Source organism: Ischnura elegans, chromosome 7 (genome assembly GCF_921293095.1).
Source record: "Ischnura elegans chromosome 7, ioIscEleg1.1, whole genome shotgun sequence".
In the NCBI taxonomy this organism is placed as follows: Eukaryota; Metazoa; Arthropoda; class Insecta; order Odonata; family Coenagrionidae; genus Ischnura; species Ischnura elegans.
In genome coordinates, this window is record NC_060252.1 from 74,367,776 (window position 1) to 74,384,028 (window position 16,253).

General features: G+C 38.2%; 1 protein-coding gene and 1 long non-coding RNA gene across 3 annotated transcripts in view; one reads left to right on the plus strand and one right to left on the minus strand.

Moving 5' to 3' along the window:
* LOC124162800 (gastrula zinc finger protein xFG20-1-like) overlaps positions 1-16,253 on the plus strand; it is a 76,083-nt gene that overhangs the window by 14,704 nt on the left and 45,126 nt on the right. The gene's annotated exons all lie outside the window — the stretch shown is intronic.
* Positions 4,810-9,495, minus strand: LOC124162803. Its single transcript, XR_006865681.1, has 4 exons — positions 9,150-9,495; positions 8,479-8,741; positions 8,271-8,367; positions 4,810-4,914 (listed from the first exon to the last, which is right to left on the minus strand). It is a non-coding gene; the product is annotated as an uncharacterized LOC124162803 (long non-coding RNA).

Here is a 16,253-nt window from a genome sequence, read left to right on the forward strand (position 1 = left end):
CAGGCCTCGAGATCACTCACAAATAGTTTATTAGAAAGAACATCTGAAGCTTCACGTGCGTCCTCTTCCGTGAAACCCAAAAACTCGTCTTCGTCTTCCATGCTATCGCCCGCTGTATACTCGCACTTTGACCAGCAATTTAGGATTGTAGCTGAAGTTATTTTCTTCCATGCCAATCCAATATTATAAGCCATATTCTTCAGGGTGACTGTTTTCAGATATTCTTGTACCTGCAGTTCTGAATTTATGACACTAGTGAGCAATTCCCGCCGATAATGGGCTTTAAATGCTCTAATTATCCCTTGATCCATGGGCTGAATAAGAGCTGTCGTATTTTTTGGTAAAAACGAAGCCACTATTTTGCCATCCCTCGATATCAAGAGCTCAGAAGACGGATGGGCCGGACAGTTATCTAACAGAAGTAGAGCCTTCTCTTCTAACTTTTTTGATCTTAAGTGGCTCTTAACCGATGGAACAAAATCTTCATTGAACCAAGATAAAAAAATCTCTCGAGTCATCCAGGCATTCTGACTGTTTTTGTAATTTATGGGTAGTGCTGTCATATTAACGTGCTTGAAGCACCGAGGACTTCGATTTTTACCAATACACAGGGGTTTTAACTTGTGACTTCCTGATTTGTTCGCGCACAGTAATAAAGTCACTCTTTCTTTGCTCATTTTTATTCCGGATTTATTTGCCGACTTCTTAATATCAAGTGATTTTGTTGGAAGCAATCTGTAGAAGAGAGCGGTTTCATCGCAGTTATACAATAGGGAAATTGCATACTTTTTATAAACAGTATGCTGATATACTACAGTAAACACTTAGTACAGCAATATACTTTTTTCCGCTTAAAATTCAGTTTATACCCTAGAAAATGACTCCCAAAAGTCGCCCGAGTTTCGCGGGCTAAAAAATACCGCCCCCACTAATCTTTGGCTGTGACGTCATAGTTCAGTACGAGTCCAAGATCCAAGCCCAGTAACTGCAGGTTTGGAAGAGCCACGTTGCGTTTAAAGGAGAACATGGGTGAAATAAGGAAAACATACAAGTGGTGCATTGTTCCTCTGTGCAATAACACCCCAGAAAAAAATTTCGTCTGCATTCCCACGGAGGAAATTAGAAGAAAAGCCTCGATGCATGCCGTCTGTCGGGATGAGCGTTTCGGAAAAATAAGAGTATGATAAACGGAATGATAAACCCGTGTGCTATTTGAGCGAAGATAACTTTAATATTAATAATATTTCCATATTTCATTGACTGAATAACTTGAAACAGATTATTCGATAATTCGGCCGCCGTAGAATAAAAACTCAACTTCCGAACAAAAATCGAGATAGGTGTTTCTCGATGGTTACGATCGTTACGATGGACTCAAATTATTAAGGCACTTGTCAAATTTCAGTTACGGAAGGACATAGAAAATTCCATGATGTTTAAAATCAAGGGAGGAAATATGAAAATATAGAGCAACGTTGATCCTCATGCATTCGAGTGCCAGCCAAGAAGACAGCGTTTTCCTCTACTGTCGGCGTCAAAATGATGTGCCGCTGTACTTTGCAAATTTATATCCTGGCTTCACTACATGCTATAATAATGAACTATACGTCATTTTAAAGGAAATTTTATCCTAAATTCTGATTTATTTTATTACAAAAAAATTGAAAAATGTAGACACGGTCAGTGCAATAAATGACTCCGCGCACCGAAAAATTAGCCGTTTTGTCAACTTCATGAACTTTGCAACTCAACCTAAGGAAAACTACTACGTTTACAGCATTCATCTTCCACATTAATTTACACTCAGCAGTGCGGATTAATAAAATGGCTTTTGGGTATTTTTCGAACTTATATTTTGTTATAAATTAATGAAAATATTTCAACATTATCTTGTCCCATGGTTTACCCCGAAAGATAAAGGAAGTTGTAGATGGAAATGAATGGAATCCAGAGGTGGTCACAAAAAATGAATCGCAGCATTCTTTGATTTTATTCTACGCCGTTGCTTGCTTTTCAAAAAAAAAGTTGAGTCACAAGAGGAATGTTCCGCTGCCTTTGATTTGGAAACTATGGAGATAAGAATGGACATGTGTGGATCAGCAATTTCCATTTAGTTGGTTGTCAGGATAAACCAAGGATCCATTTAAAGGTTGTCAGGCCATCGTATAAAGATAGGACTGATGTGCACCACAGGGAATGGTGTGTTTGAGGGAAAGTCAAGCCCAAAGTTGCCCAAAGAATGTGCAGTTTTATGTTGCTCTTTCCCCAGTTAAAACCAAATAGAAATTGGATTGGGATGATATTTTCACCACGGGTTCCAGTGATTGTGAGAGTGCAGGTGATCACGGTCATCGTCGAAAGTCATCCCTCTAGGATTTCCGATACGGAATTTTTAAGTGACAACCGATCGTAATGACGATGAGCTCGCCTTTAGAGTAGGTTTCAGATATATCGTGAGAAAAGCTCCCAAAATGTATTAAAGACTCTGTTTGGAAAACATGCACATTTTAATGCTAATTTAGGAAGTATTTCATTTCAAAAGTAACTTATTAACACCTGAAGACGTTGTGTTTATTATATTGATCGAAGTGCGATTGACCGATTCTTTCTGCAGAATAGGAAGTGGCTTCGGGGTTTTTAGTCACAAGATGGTAGATTGTGTTGGAAGTTCGTCTATATTATCGCTACTTAATTGAAACATTGATAGTCTGGCTTCCTCAGAGCTTCCTGTCGCCCTCCAGGCAAGGTATTTTTAAGTTGAAAGTATCATCGACAGCTTCGAGGTGGAAATAAGTTCACCATAAGACTCTACCGGACTGCCAAAAGAATACACATTTCACATGAGTATACGCTTTCGCCAATATTATACGCAAGTCTCACTTTGTTATGAACTATAAAACATTACAGATGCACATCAGCTACCTTTCCATTTCTCGGCATCGACTTTCCGAGCCGACGAAGTCTACAGTTTTACTAAAATACCCTGTTATCATGATGGAATCAGTAACAGGAAGCTTGCTAGGATCAGCGTAAGAATAACCATATGCCTTCATCTTTACGCAATCTATCGCTTTCAATGGAGGAGAAATAGATCACATAATAGCCCTGAAGTCACAATGAACAACTCCGATACGTCTGCACTTCAATAAATGAATCATAACCACGCCGTCGCATGTATTCAATTATGCAACCTATACTATGGCCGTGCCGCCGTGCCTCGTACTGAACTATGACGTCACTTTTCTACCAGCCAATCATCGGGCGTTTTCACTTCTCACTTGAATTTGAAAATTTTCGTGAACTTTGATGCATTAAATATCGCAAACCACGTCATAAAATAATAAAAAAACTTTCACCGAGGTATGCAAACATATATTTTTATATAATTTTGGGGCTATTGATTATATCTGAAATATATGCAAGTTCCCTATTGCTCTTCAGTGTACTCACCCTCATCAATCATCTTGCGTAAAGTCCCACAGAATTCTCTAGCGGCTTCACTGTCACTGGAACGAGATTCTCCTTGCATGTTAACTTGCGCTATCCCGTGGCGAATTTTCCACCTCGATAGCCAGCCAGCAGAAGCAACAAAATCATGAGCACCACCAATTTGTTTATTTAATTTAATTGCCTGTGCTTGTAAAAGTGGACCGGATAATGGAACACCTTCACTGCGCTTCTGAACAAACCACGTAAACAAACATTCATCCACATCACCAGCAGCACTCAATCTAGCCTTTTTTCTATCAAGTCCTATTTCGTCATCCACTTGATCAACAAATGATCGTAATTTATCTTCTTCTTTCATCCAACCACGAATAGTTCCTTCAGGAACACCAAACTCCCTGAATAAACTTGATTTTGAATCACCGCGTTTCACTCTGTCGATTATGCCCAACTTTTCTTTTATTGTGTAAGTTTTCCTTTTGGCAGACATCGTTTTAACCCTAAAATCAATGAAAATTTTCGTAAAAAAGTAATTTTCATATTCATATTAAGACAAAGGTAAAACAGCCATTCATTGTTAAATGCTCGAAGCCTGTGGGCATTGAGTACCTACCTTGGTTTGGGCGCCGCGGTGCGAACGTACGAATGAGAATTATCTCAATCTCCCAGAATCTCGAAAATTATTATAGCCGTGCAACACACTTTTCAGCTCGAGTTCACAAGACACAATGACCGATCAGGCATTACCGAGTTTTTTTTTATGGCTACGAAACAATGTATGGAATACGTCGCCAACCGCGTTAATACAGTCGCTTGAAGTTGCGACGCGACGGTAGTCACGCCGAGATAAAATTCGCCACAAAGTTACCTACCTCAAAAAAAAAGGTCAATCCCAGATAGCATGCTAAACTTGCAGCAAGCTTGCTGCAAGCTTGTCACGACAAAGTTGCAAGTTTGCAGCAAGCTTGTCATGACAAGCCTGCAAGCTTGCGGCAAGCTTGAATCAAACCTCCTAGTTACGCTTTTTCAAACTTGCAGCAAACTTGTCGCAACAAACTTGCAGCAAACCTGTCGCAGCAAACTTGTCGCATCAAACTTGCAGCAAACTTGTCGCATCAAACTTGCAGCAAACTTGTCACATCAACCTTGTCGCATCAAACTTGCAGCATCAAACTTGCGGCAAACTTGTCGCATCAAACTTACCGCAAACTTGTCCCATGAAACTTGCAGCAAACTTGTTGCCTCAAACTTGTCGTATCAAACTTGCAGCATATTGTCACATCAAACTTGTTAATGTTTTGATAAAATTAAAAAAAAAACAAGGATGCAAATTGGCTTTGAGGATGTAAAATTAAAAAATCATTTTCTTGAATTCCTGTTTATTTACACATATAATTACATATTTAGAGATTTATTTACATATCTTCATCAGCCTGAACCTCGGCGTGTTTGTTCATCCTGCCAATCCTTGAAGAGAAAATAGTAATTACTCCACGTGAAATGATGTATAATGTATCATTTGACAAAAGCAGGGAGGTACTATCATTTGCAAAAGTCTTGCAACAAATCGAGTGGCACCACTTTCGCTCCATTGTCGATTTCTGGCCACCATTAAATTTGAATGACCACTATCTGGGTATAAACCTTAATGGTAGCTCGGAAAGGACTCACGAACAGGTCATCGTGACACGGGAGGGAGACGTAGGAAAGTTTGAGATTATTTTTATACTCGTATTTGACTGGATTAGAGAAGTGAAAATATTTAAGAAATTACATATATGGAACCATAGATTACTACAATAGTTCTCATCCCAAACGTTAATAATGATGAGCAGTTACGGACCTGTAAAGGAAACTTTATAACACTGGGAATCATATTCACCACTGATTCTGATTGGAGTTCCCTCAAGGGAAACGCAATGATTCGTCCTACCATGCTAACAACGTAGGATTCCCGTCGAACGATCATTTAAATTAGAAATTGTAATTAAAAAATGCTCAAATTCAATATTTGGTATTCTCTTAACACACATTTAAAAAATAAAAAAACTTTAAAACAAAATACAGCTTTGAGGAGGATAAAAAAATTTGGGAATTGGAGGGAATCGAACGCTGCTCCTCCGATTACAAGCCGAGAACTCTTCCACTGCGCTATTCAGACTTCAATCGTTGAGGATGGTAATTCTGATAATTTATCTTAATAGTAACATGAGCTGCTGTCATATGCTTCCCAATTGAAAGATTTTAGAACAAAATAATCACTTTCTCAGTATTTCAGTCTTTCATTCGTTTATGTCTTTATAGCCTGAATACGGAGGCTTTCACATACTTTACGTTTCCGCTGGTTAGTATAGGAATATTATGATGTTGCTGCTCGAGTCGCCTGCGGCTTTGGTATCATGGTATCGTCCTCATAAGTTATTATTATTTGTTATTATGTTTCCAACTCGGTATTTGTAAATCTAATGAACAAGCTTATACATTCATTTCAAACAGAAATTCTGTTAAGATTTGCTTACGTCCTACTTACTCGACTTGAAAGGTTTTATGAAATGAGCTGCAGTTCCACCGATTTCAATCCTGCCCTATACATAAAACGTATTGCCAACAAACACATTTCCTAATACCATATAACCTACTTTATACATGTAGAGAAGTTAATTAATGATGCTAAGTAAGTATCATAATTATCCCTAATTCATCAGAGCATTATTTAAAAGATTGCAGGTTAATGTAATAATGTTAATGGTGTCCTCTCTTTCCCCCATCAACACCCCAAAAAATTGGTGCAGGATTCCCTTCCTAGGGAAAATTTCTCATTCCGTTACCTCTTGCTTCCCGAAAGAAAAATACAGAATCGCCTATTACACCCCCTCAACTCTCAAAACATTGCTGCCCAATTGCAAAGATCGTTTCCCACCAGAAAGAAGAAGTGGAATTTACTGCCTGAAGTGCGACGATTGTGACATGAGATACATCGGCAGAACGGAGAGAAGTGTTAATATTAGAGTGAGTGAGCATCGCAACTGCTTCAAAAATAAGAAAGATCAATCAAACTTCGCCAATCATTTATTAGAAGGTAAACACAATAGTGATTTTAAGCCGGATATCCTACATTCAGAAAGAAACAGGAGGAGACTCGATGCCCTGGAAACGTTGGAGATTATACAACATTTAAAGAACAAAACCCCCCTTGCCAACGAACAAGTGCTCCCCTCCCACTCCCCTCTCTTTTCCATCCCCATCAATGATCTCCTACAGTGACATAAATTTTCAAGTGCCTATCCACATGTGTGCCGTCAAAATTTCCAAGAACAAATACTAAGCAGTGCCTTTACCAAAATTCCCCCAGTGACCCATGTCCTTCCACAGCCGGACTCAACGACCTTCCATAGGCTATTGTTATTTAGAAAACTCAATGTACCCTGCTAACCCTCTCTTCTTCCCTAACACCGCCACCATCTTTAGCTCTCGTCTCCTCACCCACTTTAACCCCGCCCTCCCCTGGCTGGTAAAAAAAACCCTCGACCCAAACCAAGGCTGCCCCTTCTCCTTCCCCCCCCCTTTTTCCCTATTTCAGTTTAACCCTCACCCCCACTTCCCAACTAGTCCTTTTCCTTTCCGAAAGATGTCCTCACAGTAACTTGTGTACTTTGGGTATAAATATATGATGCATGCAGGTTTAGTCACCTGACGATGTAACTAAGTTACGAAACCCGGGTCGTGCCCTTAATTAAACAAACAGTGAACCTTACAAAGTTTTATTTCCTTAATTCCAATATGGAGAGGTTTCACAAAGTAAAGCCTGAAGTTATTAGTTATATTAATGTAATAACTTAATCATCAACGATATAGCAGCTTAGAATTATTATATGCATTCACACTTATTTAGCAGCGCAACATATTATCAAACAATACCTGTTGAAATCCGAAAATCATTGAAAAAGAGACTTTTAGCCGGAATTAAGCTTTCCTCGTCATATCTTGAATACGTGGAAAGGAATACCTCTCTACCGGTTGACGGACGTCACTCTCGAGAACTCTGTTGTTATTTATGCAACGATTAAAGCCCATTAGCTTCACTAATTTCATATTTTTCGCGTTTGCTCAGATATTTATATGATGAAACATTTGGAATATCAAAGCTTCCTCATATCTTATGTCATAGATATAGTATTTTAAAAATCAACTCGAGTCAATAAATGTTAACAAAAGTCCGCCATGTTCACAGCGAGCCACTCGTGATTTCCAGCTCTCTGAAAAGAGCTAAGATCACTCATAAAGAGCCAAGCTACAAACTTTTCAAAATCTCTCCGAGGAATTACCCTCGATCTTTTCTCCTGCATAAAATGCTATAATGTGTTTGGGGGAATATCATGAACATTAATTCACTTAAATGGAAGCGATCAAATCTCGAGACTGAAAAGGATTAAAAAAAAACCTCACCCACACAATGACCCGTTCTCCATACATTGAACCATGAAGACTAGTGTTGGATTGCTGCACACACCCTAAAACCATACATTTTCCGGGCACAATCTTTGTTGTGCAAAAGTGGCGCCGCTCGATTTGTTGCAAGACTTTTGCAAATGATAGTACATTGAGAAATTATTAACTGATATTCCAAAATGAATAAGTAATCAAATTTAATATTTAAGATGTCCATTGTACCCCCACATTCTCATAATGGCTGTCTATGATTCAACTTCCATGGAACGTTATAGATTAGTGTATACCTAACATAAGAGGGAATGGAAAATATGAAGTAAATGTCTGATGATGATCGAATTAATGTGGCAGAGAAATGAGAAGCAACAACTTACTTTCTCATTTTCCTCACTTTAGCCTGGTTCAGCCAATCACATAAGCAACCCTTCAGCAACACATCCGACGCCTCAGGGTAGATCCTTCTGCATACACCTATGAAATAATAAAAAACATACTTAATGTCACTTAATGTAATATGTTAAAAGTTCATTTCAATGATCAATTATTATAATAATCTTAGAATATCTTATTGAATGCACTCACGAAAAATAACAGGACACACAGTTGTGCTGTAAAAAGATTTCTTTGCTGAATTCTTCAGCGGTTTGCCCGTTAGAGAGTACAATTCTGCCACATCAGTCACATGGTCAGTATGCACATGTAGTACGAGTGCATACTGACCGAATTCTTCTGAAGTTTGCCTGTTAGGGAATACAGCTCTGCTACATTGTCATTCTAAGACGACGCAACATATTTTGTAGAAGTGCTCATTCATTTCTTCTACCAACTGCTACCAAACATTGCATCTAGAGATAAAAAAAGATCAGATCAATTAAGAGTTAACAGCTAATACAAGAATAACAAAAATCATGTTTACAGCCAGAAGAAATATTCACCAAAATAATTAACACAATTGTCATGGTTAGTATGCACATGTAGTATGTGTGCACAAGTGCATATGAAATTACAAAAATCCAATCATACCAAAACTGTTTAATATTTCATTGGACAATAATCCATATGCACTTCAAAATTATGTTGTACTTGACTATTTTTATAGCACTTTGAATTCCAAACACCTACAAATGTCTGGCGAGCTCCAAATTTACATGGATTTTGAAACTTTCTTGCAAAAACTTAATTGTTCTTTCATTAAAAAATCATACATTGTTTGAATCAGGATGGTAGCACACAAATTATCATTATTCACTGACCAACTTTGGCTCAAATGAGGGATCTTCACCTATCCTATGGCAGAGTGTGATGAAATCCTCATCCGCTGTCAAAGGCAATTGGCTGAAATTCATCTCCTCCACAGCAGCATCCTTTCGCTTTGGGTCACAAGCCAATAAAGCATCTACTTTCCTCTCCAAGTGTGAAAACCCAGGTGCCATTTCTCCCACCCAGATGAGGAGCTGGCTATTCTGTAGTTTTAATTTTTCTGCAACCTGTAAATATAAAATTGTTATAAATACACTAATACCGATTGATTTGCTTACTACATTAGCAGACTTGGTACTTAATCATCATAAATCCTGCCTACATGCTTATCAAACAGGTGCTAACCATAGATTTTAATATGCTACTAATTTTTCTATCAACAAACACGAGTAATTGATTACATAACAAAAATTTTAAGGATTGCAATCTTATTACACAGAAACAGCTTAGAAACGTTTTACTTATGCCCTTGAGTGCAACATGTCTGTTAAAAATGTACTGGCAGAAATGTACGATGTATACATGGGCATTTGCAAAAAAATGTACTTAAGCACAAATCAATGGCTAAATTATAATGATCGGAGAGAGTTCAACTGATGGCTATGTTTAGAACAGCTTATTAATTGCTATTATTCTTCGACATATTCCCAATAGTTACTCATTTTCAAGAAAAATCTTTCATAAATGAGTTAATTGAGGTTAAGACTAATGTTCTAATGTCATAAAGAACTGTTAACAAAGTGGCTTCTACTGCGAGAACCCTGATATTTCAACTTTAACCGTCTGAATGGATTCTTTTCACTATGCCAGCGAAAGCAAAGACCATGCTAAATTGTAATTACCCTGAGAATAAAATAATGAATAATCTTAAATGATTATTGGATAGTAATTGGCGGTTCATTAATCATACATAAGTATCGAATGGAAAAAAATGTTCCATTTACTTACAATTACATGGAGAACACAGCAGAGAATCTCTTCGTGACGCTAAAAGCCACTGTTTCCGGGAATTCAAAAACTTATTCAGGCGTTGATTTGTTGCATGAAACAGCATACTTCCAATCCCTTTTTGCCAGTATTCACTACGAAGCACGGATTATTTTCTTCTTCCATAGCATACTTCAACGTAAATTTGCTTGTAAGCACAGCGCAATCACAATATAACAGTTACGATAGTAACCGTTAGGTCACGTGGTACACAATGGTACACAAGACGGCCGCCGGGCGTTTTGGCGCGAGTTCAAAATACGATTTTTAATCCAAAATACTAAAATAAGTTCGTAATATAATGGGACAATTTTTTTACTTGAGTTTTTTTTATGAATATGAAGATAATTATATCAAATAACATTATATTGTTATATTACTATAATTCTCATTGAGTAAATATTATTAAAACCTTACAACCAAGCTTCCAGTTTTATCGTTATAATGGAAGTATTTGTTTTTAGCATAGATTTCAAATGGACCCTTTCGCATACATTTTTGTATGTATACTGTATTCACTTGTGTACATTTTATACCGTGTACACACTGTATCAAGTACTATATAGGCTCTAAAAATATATATAAAATGTGTACATTGTTCACATCCCGTATAGAAATTGTGTAAAAAAAATATTTCGCCATATCACCCGAAAGGCACCCTCAAGGCGCCTTTTGGAGGCAGTTTCTTAAGTGGGATATTAATCCAAGAAAATGTATTTTTAAATCTAAGCAATTCTCATCCCTGCTTGAGGGTGATCTCATGACTGAGTTTTCTGACCAGAAAATATTTCCACCTTGACATGGCAATGGAAAATCAATATGGGTAGCTTGACATAGGCAAGGAAAAGTCAAGCTTGACGTAAGCTTACATGCTATGTGGGTAGTAGCAGGTTTGATATGGCAAGTTTGCTGTAGGTGTGATACGGCAAGTTTGCTGCAAGTTTGATGTGGCAAGTTTGCTGCAGGTGTGATATGGCAAGTTTGATATGGCAAGTTTGCTGTAGGTTTGATATGGCAAGTTTGCAGCAAGTTTGATATGGCAAGTCTGCAGCAGGAATGATATGACAAATCTGCTATGGGTGCAATATGGCATGTATTCTGCAGGTGTAATGTACTATTCTACAGCTTGTATGTGTTCACATAACTTGTAAGCTTTATTCAAGCTTGTACATAACTTTTTGAATGCTATGTACATAGCTTTCAAGCCAGAATAGGTTTGTCACGGCAAGTTTGCTGCAAACTTGCCACGACAAGGTTTGCCGTGACAAGCCAATGACAAGCCTATGACAAGTTTGCTGCAAGCTTGCATGCTATCTGGGATGTAATCATCTCGGGGGACATGGTGAGACCCGCGGTATATCCGAAACCGCGGTAAAGTGAGGCGCGTAATAACCGGAATTTACTGTATATCGCAACATTATGCTGAGGTGGAGGGATGACGTGTGGGCCACTGGAGTGATGAGTACAGGGTTGTATATATAAGTGGGGAGGAAAGTCAATAAGGGGTAGCTTTGGTATTAAATGAGGAGATGGGTAAGGGGTGGTGGATATCGATTAGGTAAGGGATAGGACTCTGGTGGTAGAAATTGAGACATGGCTCACCAACCGTGTGATGGCTCAAGTTTCCATGCCCACTAAAAATGATGAAGAAGAAGAAGATGAGGTGTATAAACAGCCAGTGGTGGATCTAGGTTTAGAAGAAGGGGGGAAAGTTTGGGGGAATCCTCCCATCCCGAAGGGGTTAGGGAATGTGGAAATTTGGCTCAAAAACAGCTGTTTTAGGCTAAATTTATGGCGAAAATATCCCCCAAGTTTAAAATGAATTTGTAATTCAATTCGTAGTAGGAGGTAAATTTAGAGGTGAATATAGCTATAAACATTTTTATGTTAAGTGGTGACCTACAAAAATTTAGATTTCTATCTAGTGTGGGTTTCGACCCAATGATGGGATATCAACCCCCCTGCCTCCCATCCCATAAATGTGAAATAGGAAATTGGCTCAAATGCTAGCAATACCCTCATGGTTATTTAGAGTCAGCAAATATGAAAAAATAATAATTTTTGGCATTCGTTGTATTTCTTCAAAGTTTGAAGAAATTAACAATATGGTCATAAACATTTATTACAATGATTCTTATTGTGTTAGGCATTGTTTTGGTTAATTTTCATTCTAAATCAATTATATTACAAACATCAAACATCATTGCTCTCAACAATCAAATCATCCTCGTAGAATACATAGGTGAAAGTGATGCAAAGCAGTTACTTGTTTTTTAGACTGTGTTCCACCAATTATAAAAACCTGAAAAAAATTAGGATTGCACTCTTATGTATTGGTTATTACAATACATGTAATTTTTTGGCATGTGTATTGTTTCCTAAAATTTTTAACTTGATTTTAGTTTTTGGTCAAATTATTTTGCAAAAAAAAAATCAGGATGGTAGAATGTTATAGCATATACATTTTAAAATGAAGAAAACATTTTTGCAAAAATAAAAACTGCAGATATCGTCAAAAAACGAAAAATGGTGTTTCAGTTTCTTGTGGGGTTAATTTCAATTGTTAAGGCCTGAAAAATTGGGGAGAGACATAATTTTTGACGCACTTTAACCTTTTCCCTACCGTACACGTATATTTACGTGTGGACGTTTCCTGACCCGGGAGACCACGGGCGTATATGTACGTGTGAGACTTTCCCGGTCAAGAAAACGAAACCCGTATATATACGTTTTCTAGCTCTCCCCCTTTCAGGACGGTCGTGGGTTTAGGTCGCCTTTGTCTCGGGACCCAACGCTTCGGGGTTTAGGATTAACCCTCCGAATCCGGGAGCAGGTACCCGGACCCTTCGTCTTTTATAACCCCTCTCAGCGGTAAGGGGCAGCGGTCATACAATTGTTTATAGAGTCAATTTTCGAAATAAATATTTGTTCATTTCTCAAGAAATATAAACTAAGAATTGAATTGTGTGTCTTTTGAGCAGCGTTTAGAATTTTTAAACGAAATTCTACGACAAATATTAACTTATATCTCGAGTTATGTATAAACATCAACATGGAAATTGTTGCTGCGTTAAATGCTTTGATAATGGCCTTAGAACTTCGTTTAAAATTTGACAATGCTCAGATAAAAATGAGGAATTACATTCTATGTCTGTAATTTACGTGCAAGCAACAATTATCCATTTGCTAAATACATAAAAGCAATACATAAGTTGACCGCGAACCAATGCCGCAGGTATGGTCGTAAACCCGGAAAGGAGGGAGCACAACTACTCTCGGAGTCCGAGATAATGCGGAGTCCCACCGTGGAGGGGTCGAAAAAGGTTCAGCGAGACCCTTCTTAACGAATGCCCTCCAAAAATGCTCCGTACCACGAGAAAGAAGAGTCTCTTGGGGCTTGGTACAGCAGTCAAGCTAAGACGAAAACTCCGCGGTCTCGAAAGGGTTAAGTGTAGATTTTTTATTTTTCAAAATATATGGGTGCATTTTTCATCATCTTACCCGGCTAGACCCTTTGTTGTTTCAACTTCATTGCTGCGGCTATAGTAGTATTGGTGCTGATCAGCAGCTCTGAGTGTGAACGTTCAAACTTAGAAGTAGTGAAAGGTTTTTTAACATAGTTCTGCCGAGAGTTCACTAAAGAAAATATTTTCTATTGCTTATCTCCTCTTATAAGCCCCTAAAGAATATCTTTTCATGATGACCATCCTTTCAGCCTCCATTATGGAGACAAGGCTAAAGACTTACTACCAAAGATGTTCCATTCTGTTTGAGACTGTCATCTGATTAATCTCAGCTTTATTGGTATGTGGCTTGACTGAAGGCTCCTGAGAGAAGACTTCCTGCAAAAATCCTTGCCAGGAATACAATGAAGTGTGTGTGGCCCAGGGAAAGGAACTTGTCCCTCTACACTGAATGTGTGCGGTTCATTGTATATGCCCGTATGTGGCTTTTCAGAGATTTTTTCAATTACAACCATTGCTGCTGTAGTAACTTTTCGTTTCCTTCTTTGTACAGTCGAATTAAACAGTATCGCATTGAATGAAGCAGTGCCACTTTCGCCGCAGTTTGGAAATTAAGTTTTGGTATTTTATATTATACCAGTTGGAGGGAAATTTGAAAAACATTGCCACCTCTTGAAATATTTTTATAACAACATCATTAACGGGAAATGTGTGTGGGGTATGTGCATTGTTTAATGCCATATAAATTGTACAGCTCATGCTAGATAACAAATCTACCTCCAGAACGTCAATTTATTTCTAACGTACATTAGCCGATCCGTCCACGTATATTTTCTTACAATTAATGCTGAAGTTTTTTCGGTGAGATTTAGTGAACATAACAATGTATAAAATATTCTCCGCAATATCACAGAAAATAATGCCACTGCGTGTTAAAACTGGGTTTTAGTTAGTGACTAAAAGATTGGTTTGTTCCCTTGCATGACTCAGCAAACCACGTAATGAAACACCGTTGGAACACATGAGTGAGTTCGCCTAGTGGTAAAGGATTTACCATGCTTGTTACATGAATTCGGTGGTTTAAACCTCTCCGAAATAATTTTTTTCTGATATATGGCAGTTACATATTTTTTTATCCACTTTAACACATATTAACTTGATTAAGCACTGCTGTCATCATAAAATTTTGAATGGCAAAAATTCATTTTTTGTTTTCTGTAGATATGATTATTCGTTTTTACCATAATCTCAATGCACGAATAATATGGAAAATATTTCAGACAGCAGACAGGTATTCTGCTCCATCAAGTCCTTTTTTGCATTACCCAAATGTTCTATCGTTTTCAATCTTATGTAGACACTAACGAGACACACTTAATGGATGAGGCTGGATCGGTGAAAATCTGGAAGGTTGGCACATGAAACCGCCCTTCACCCTTCATCCTACGCAAGTCTATCCTGAGTATAAATTACCGGTTATCTGGACATCATATTCCTTCGATCAACTCTCAGAAAGATTTAGGGGTTATTTTTGACTGTAAGCTGCTCTTTCGTGAGCACATTGAATCCATTTCCACCCGTGCTATGTCTTTGGTGGGTATGATGTATCGCCACAGTGAGGTGTTGGATTTAATTGCTCTACGCACCTTCTTCCTTTCCTGTGTCTCTCTGGTCCTAGAATACTGCAGCCAAATCTGGTCTACGGCTCCACCTTCTTCATTAAAGCTCCTAGAACGCCCATTAAATTTTTTCCTTTCTATTGTCCGCTACCGCCACTTGCCTTTTCGTAACTTCTCCCTCAATAAGATTAGATCCTCTCTTGGCATTGCTACTTTAGCTGATCGCCGTATCCTCAATGACCGGAGACTCTTCTTAAATATCATCAATGGCAAATACAGATCCTCTGACCTTCTTTCTTTTTTTCCGCTTCGTGTTCCTTCGCGCACGACGAGGTCGAATGATCTATTTCATTGTTTCACCCCCCACCTTTCTGTTTCTAAACGTTCTTTTCTACTCAGACTTCCTTCTTCCATTAACTCCTATGCCAATTGTGTTCCAAATTTTGATCCTTTTTTTCATCCCTCATCCAACTTGAACCTTCACTATTGTAATTTTCCCCCTATTCCTCGCACCACTCTATGACTATTCTTTGTTATTTATTTGTAAATACTGTTAAATATTTTTTTTTGTTATTCTTGGTTACGTTGCTTAATATTATGAAATTGTTTCTCCAGTCCTCTGTAATTGGCCTCGTGCTGTTTTTGGATTAACTAAATAAATAAAGAAACAACTTGCATCCTTTGCCTTCACACGGCACCAAGAGCCAAGGAGGACGGATGTGGATACCCCTTAGCTACCAAACCTGGAGTCAAACTCCAGGGGCAAATGCCCATTCGAAATTAAGATTAGTAGTTGGAATGCACTGAGGTAATTCACATTCCTGGCAGACGGGCCCCGTCGGAGTGTTTTCTTTCGAGCTCTGTGGCGAGGATTTTCCTATCTTTAGATTCATATGTATTTGGGCTCACCATTTATCTCTCACCGATATGTGGCTCCGTGGCCAGATAGGTCTATACTGTGCACTATAGTTGCACAATAGTAGACGCCCATCAGGTAAATGTATGCCTAAAAAGTTATCTCTTCCTC